The sequence below is a fragment of the Armigeres subalbatus genome, chromosome 3 (assembly GCF_024139115.2).
Source record: "Armigeres subalbatus isolate Guangzhou_Male chromosome 3, GZ_Asu_2, whole genome shotgun sequence".
Lineage (NCBI taxonomy): Eukaryota > Metazoa > Arthropoda > Insecta > Diptera > Culicidae > Armigeres > Armigeres subalbatus.
Genome location: NC_085141.1, coordinates 39,327,688 through 39,334,362, shown reverse-complemented (window position 1 = coordinate 39,334,362; position 6,675 = coordinate 39,327,688). Strand labels below are relative to the sequence as shown.

At 42.1% G+C, this 6,675-nt stretch overlaps 1 long non-coding RNA gene across 1 annotated transcript; it reads right to left on the bottom strand.

The window, feature by feature from the left end:
• Window positions 1–4,843: 4,843 nt before the first annotated feature.
• Window positions 4,844–6,044, bottom strand: LOC134226647 (uncharacterized). The gene is made up of 5 exons (XR_009983529.1): window positions 5,918–6,044; window positions 5,788–5,861; window positions 5,659–5,697; window positions 5,524–5,590; window positions 4,844–5,466 (listed from the first exon to the last, which is right to left on the bottom strand). It is a non-coding gene; the product is annotated as an uncharacterized LOC134226647 (long non-coding RNA).
• Window positions 6,045–6,675: the final 631 nt, after the last annotated feature.

The following is a 6,675-nucleotide window of genomic DNA, read 5'->3' as shown; positions in this document are numbered from 1 at the left end:
ACTATTTGAAGATGTATAGCGCGAGTGGTGAGACAAGTTGCAAGTAGAACCCATCGCTTTTCGTGGCGTCGTCCGATGTTGATAACAATAGGTCCAAAATAGTCCACACCCATATGTGTAAAGGGACGTGCGTAGGCAGCCAAACGAGATATAGGTAAATCACTCATTAATGGTGGTTCTGGTTTAGCGCGGTCATTTTTACATTGCTGGCATTCCTTACGAATCTTGTTGTATGTAGCTTTCAACCTCGAAATACTGTATCGTTGTCGCAGTTCATTGATAACCGTGTTATGATTTTGATGATGGTAACTGCGATGGTACTCAGCTACGATAAGCCTTGTTATTTGATGTTGTCTTGGAAGGATTATAGGATTGGCTATATCCTTGTCAATATACATACAAGCTCTAGTTCGACCTCGTACACGTAGCACGCTATATTCATCCAAAAAGGGACATAAATGATATATTGGACTATTTTTAGGAATTACCCTTTTGAAACTGGAAGACTCGTGTAAACTCGACAGCAATGTCACCTCATCAGCGTAAGAGCTCTGTTGAGCCATCCTGTATTGATAGCGCTCGGCATTTAATAGTTCGGGTTGCGTCAGCGATCCGAAGATCCTAAACTCGTGGTTTGTTGCTTTTAAGTTCTTGATGAAACGAAATACGTATGCTGTTCGACGTAACAGTGAAGACCATCTCGATACCTTCATTGGATCGATGACCGGTTGGGGGGCAACAGCATGCACGAGTAAATGTGGTCGTAGTTCTTGCTTAGTTGTTTCACAGGAATCCAGTTTTATAGGCCATTCTTCAGAAGATTTCCTTAAAAAATCAGGTCCGTTGAACCAACGACTAGTCTTACTCATATCAGGAAACCGCTTCCATTTTGTTCCTTCATCTGCTACATTTTCTTTGGTCTGTAACCATCGCCACTCTTGTATCTCAGTTGTGTCAAGTATTTCACTTATGCGAAAGGCCACGAATTGGCTATAACGGCGATGATCTGATTTAAGCCAACTTATCACATCGCTAGAGTCAGTCCAGAAGAATCGTTGATTTACTTGAATCGAGAGAGACTGACCTATACTTGTTGCCAATCGGACTCCGATAACGCTAGCTTGCAGTTCAGATCGAGGAATTGATAAAAATTTCAATGGAGAAACTCTAGTCTTAGATGCTACCAAGGTGGTTTCAATAGTGTCACCTTCCTGGAATCTTAAATATACCACAGCAGCAAATCCTTTTTCGCTTGCATCTACGAAGACATGCATTTGGACGTTGTTTGAACTTCCAGATGATGTTACCGTTCTGTAACATCGAGGAACTTCTACTTTTGTTACTTCAGGAAGTACTTTCAGCCATTGCAGCCAAAGCTCGAACTGGGCTTGCTGGACTGGATCATCCCACCCTATTGATGTTCTCCAGATCTCTTGTAGCGTAACCTTCAACAGCATCAGAAAATGGCCAATGAGGCCTAGTGGGTCGAAAATCATCATTAGGGTCCGAAGAACTTCCCGCTTCGTAGGTGTACGGCTACCCGATATTAGCTCGGGATCGTAGCGTGCAGATATTTTGAATGTAAAGCAGTCAGTGGTCGTGTTCCACCACATTCCTAATACCTTTTCGGTACGCACTCCTTCCGTCAAATTCAGCTCCTTCTCTTCCGTTATGTTTTCGTTCATAGCACTTAATACAGCAGGGCAGTTCGAGATCCAATTTCGCATTTCGAAACCAGCTGCAGAGTGGATTTTTTTCACAGTGCTTGCTAACTTGGTTGCCTCTTGTTCCGTTTCTACACTGGTGAGCATGTCGTCAACATAATGTTGATTGACTATCGCATTGACGGCTTTGGGATGTTCTAGTTTATATCTTTCTGCATTGGTATTTTTTACGTATTGCGCAATGCTTGGAGCACATGATACTCCAAATGGCAGGACTCGCATAGCGTATACGCTTGGTTCAGTGTCGTTCTCCTTTTCTTTCCAAAAAAAACATAGTCGAGTGTCGTCGTTTAACAGGATTTGCAAGTACATTTCCCTTATGTCGCCGCATATTCCGATTCGAAACTCCCGAAATTGTACTAAAACGGTTAGTAGGGATGATAACAAATCAGGGCCTTTCAATAAGAGTGAATTAAGCGAAATTCCGTTTGCTGCAGCAGCTGCATCCCATACCAGCCTCACTTTACCGGGTTTGTTAGGGTTAACAACTGGGAACACCGGTAAATACCATTCTTTTTTGTGGTCATTGTCGAGTTCGCAGTGTTCGACTTTATAGATGTAGTCCTTAGATAAATAATCTGCTATTTTCGTTCTCACTGTATTCGAAAAGATGGGATCCTTCTTCATCCGCCTATCGAGGCATAACCATCTTTGATACGCCATATTTTTACTTTTAGGAAAACGAGGATTGTCATATCTCCATAGTAGTGGCGTCTCGTAACATCTGCCTTTTAACACCGTTCGTTGTTCGAGAATATCAATGGCTCGTTGCTCGTTAGCTGATCGAAGAATTTTTTCTGGTTTTCCGATCCCTAGACTATCAATAGCAAAATACTTCTTCATAGCAGTGTGAAGCATTTCCCCGCCATCACGATTACATTCACATATCTTGATTGTATGTACGTTTACGTGATTGGGCTTCGAGTTTGTTCGGAGGCTTGAGCAATTCCCGTATATTATCCACCCTAAACGCGTTTTAACCGCAATCGGTTGACTGGATTTTCCCTCTCGGCTGTTGAAAGCATACCCAAGCGCGGCGTGATCTAAGCCAATTAAAATTCGAGGACAAACACTACTGTAGGATTCAATTGGTAATCCTTGTAAGTATTCGAACTTTCGCTGTAGCTCCAAAAAATCCAACGTTTGAGGTCGCAGTTGTAAGTTACGGATGGTGCGCACGTCCTCCATTTTGTATTTCTTTGCATGCTGTCCCACACCCGAAATTTGAACCTCGACTATCTGGGAGTCATCCTCTACCCTTTTGGTGCCGCCGGTCCATTTCAAGCATAGTGACGATTTGGCACCTGTGAGTTCAAGTTCTCTTGCTAAGCTTTCTTCCATGAGCGTTAACTCTGACCCATCATCTACAAATGCGTATGTCTGCACTACCTTATTGGGTCCTCGAAGCAAAACAGGTACGATTCGAAACAGAACTTCACTTGTTTGCATTTGATGCACATTGCAGCTAGGATTCTCGATAGCCGAAGTTTCGGATTTGGTGTTAGCATGTACTTGTTTTTCGTTATGTAGCAACGGGTGGTGTAGAAAAGCGCAGCCATGCATCCCGCATACTTTTTGTTGCCTACATATTCCATTATGTTTCCGTAAGCATTTTCTGCAAAGCTTTCCTTCGCGAACGACAGCCCATTTGGCTTCAATGCTAAGCTCTGCGAAACGCGCGCATTTAGAGATGGAGTAACATGTCCCTTTACATACTACACACTCGGTTGATTGGACAGTGGATGTTCCCTGTGCTAACTGCGGTTTTTCTTGCGGCGATTGCTCGTATTCAAATTCACTTTCTGAATGCATATTTATGAATCCGTCACCTTTTGAAGCACGACTCCGTACAGCTATATTTGTAGTCGGCAAGACAGTGGTTGCGTCTTCTGCAATTGCATATAACCAGTTGCTGAAATCCATCAGGTTTGGAATCGGATTGTTCCTGTTGTGCCTAGCCCAGTCTAGTTTCAAAACAGGCGGTAGGCGCTCAACTAACTCATATTTTAAGGAAGCATTGTAGAGAAAATCATCAACTTCACAAGCTTCTATAGTTGCTACCAGATTTTCAATCGTTAAAGCAAAGTTAATTAGCGTGTCGAGCTTCTCCATTTGAGGCGACGGCAGCGAACGTATCTTTTTTATCGAAGCTTGAATTATTGCTTCCGGTCTTCCGTACAACATTTTCAATGTGGACATAACGCTAGAAACATTGGATGGATGAAGCAAACGGCATCGTACAGCTTCTAAAGCCTTTCCTTTTAAACACTTTCGGAGTCGTAGCATATTTTCCTCGTTAGAGTAGCCACACATCATCGTCGAGGAATTATACATTGAAATGAATAAAGGCCAATCTTCGTGACATCCATAGAATTCTGGTAGTTCCTTAGGTACAGCCTGGCGCGCCGCTATTTGACTGCGATTGAGTGTGTAGGCATTGTTATGTGCCTCTTCATAACTGGGAAATTGCTCCTGTGCGCCTGCGTTTGACACTGACTGTTGGCGGAATGACGTAGCTGCTACAAGCGGCCGTGTAGGACAGAACTGTGCTGAAGCTATTGGTGCTGCGTTAAACTGCACTCTCGACACAACAGCGGGGGCATGATCTGAATGGCGATGCATGGATCTTGCACGGGCTTGGCTGAAAGGTTCATCTGAAGGTAGGTTTGCATGGCTTTGATGTGAAGCGATTCTAGATTTCGCCATGCTCGTTTTTACTGGTTCTCGTGGCGTGGAACGTTGATTAGGTATAAAACCTTGTAGAGTCGTCTGAGGTACACTTTGAGCAGGCCAAACGGTTGTCTGATTCACTTTTCTTGATGATTTATTTTGATGCTCCTTGAATCTTTCAGTTTTTTCATGAATATGATCGAAGTCTTGTCCACAGTTATCCGTATCCTGTAGCCAGTTTTGTACTTTGCACATTTCCACACTATCAATAGCTCTGTCACTGAACACTGTTGAGTTGTCATCGTCCGCTGCTTCTAATAGCCTATATTTCTCCTTGAGATACTTCTGCTCTATCTGTTTCATTTCTTCTAACATAAATTGAATTGGGAGGATTTTGTAACAATTCCTCTGCTTCTAGTTCCTGTGCCATTTCCTCAACGCGACATAATTCAGGTTCCTCTATCGAACACATTGGACAGTTCCAACTACGGTTCTCGATGCCTCCGGATACTTCTACACACGAAAAATGATACCATAGATCACAGGAATCGCATTGAACCATTCTGCTATTATCACGGTTGTTGCACATTTCACAATGGCTGAAGCGGGTGATTCTGACACGAATTGTTTCCTTTATCGGGTTTTTCTCCGCTCCTTTCGAAGCTGTGTGACCCATTTCTCCAGGTCCGGGTCCAACTTTTGGTCGATCTCTCTTCACATTAGAAACTTTCGCATGAGCACCGAATACATTTACCTCGGGGTCCGGATGGCGAGTCAAATCCTGCGCAACTGTTGCACGATTTGTGCCGGTTTCCAAATTTCCCACAACAATCGCTTCGTTTGCCGTATGCTCCGCGATTGTTAGATTTGTCATCTCAGTAACCACATTTGCTTCAGGAGTTTTCACAACCGCCTTTGTTGCGTCACTTCTTCCGTCCTGTTTCGACCCAGTTGAAGGTGTTTTGGTGGACATGCTGCTAATGCTCTTTAGAGAATTTTGTAAAATGTTGGGTGGTAGTGGGTAATAGTTTTTGTTAATTTATTGTTCGTTGGCAGTTAAATTACAAAATTCCTGCGGAATATAACACATATTAGAATATATAGTAATACATCAAATTTATATAATTACTCTAGTATTCTCTACCACTCAACGGATTAATTCTTCCGTTTTCTTTCCGTCACGATCTGCGTACTGTCTAATAAGTGTAGAATTAGGAAATAGTTTTTTTTTGTTTGTTTACACAAATCAATCTGAATATCTCACCTACAACTCCACAATTCAAAAATTTATGCGCGGTTTATCCTAACCAAGGTAACTGGCAAATAGTAGATATTTCACTATATAAATAATTCAAATGAGTTCAAATTATACTAATAATTGTTCAATTCATACCGTCTGTGTGTGACTCAGGGTAACGCAATACCGTCTAATTCAACAGTTACCTATATGTATATACAAATCTGTAACTGTAAACAAAAGTTTAGTCGATTTCAAGCTTAGTATATAGTATTACAATTCATACTTCCAAGGGCAATAGATTGATAATAATGAGCAAAAATAATGAAAACAGATTTTATGAACTAATTAAATGAATTTCTAAAAAGATGTTTTTCTGCACAGCGTTTTGCAATTCACCTCGTGGAGCACAAACGTTTTGTTTTCCTTTCCCATTGTCATTCGGCTGGCTGTCGTTCTATTTGACAGGCGTATGATGTTCAGCGTCTGGACGACGGACTACTTGACGTGGCGCAACTAACAAGCCCCAAAATTTTATTCCCACCTTTGGGTTTCCGCGCCGAGCACTCAGCGCCAGACTCGGCGACAAGGAGATAGTCGTCAAGTTGGTACTCCTGATTTTTTGACAACTGATGTCGATTAGTTGTGTGAGGGCACCGGTGTCAAATAATAGAGCTTTTAGCTGAAAATTTAATTGTCAAATGCACATTTTGACAGTAATATAGATGTATAAGTGAATAAAATGTGCAAATGCTCTATCGCGGAAGCAGTCGCTGAAGAAAAGTGTCAATGATTTCAGTGACGAAAGGAAAAGTTTCAATACAAAAAGCAATAGTTAAAAAACCTCGGTACCCGGTCCTAGGCTGAACTGACTGCTGGAAAAATCGAGTTAGGGGTTTAAATACTGTGGGGTACGAGTAAATTACATTCGGCGTGTATTTGAAGGTATACCCCTAGTATGTAAGCAGATGAATTAACATGGATTCATTTACCCGTTCAATGATTGCCTTATGCACGATTCATCGACGGTTGTCGATCAGCGCA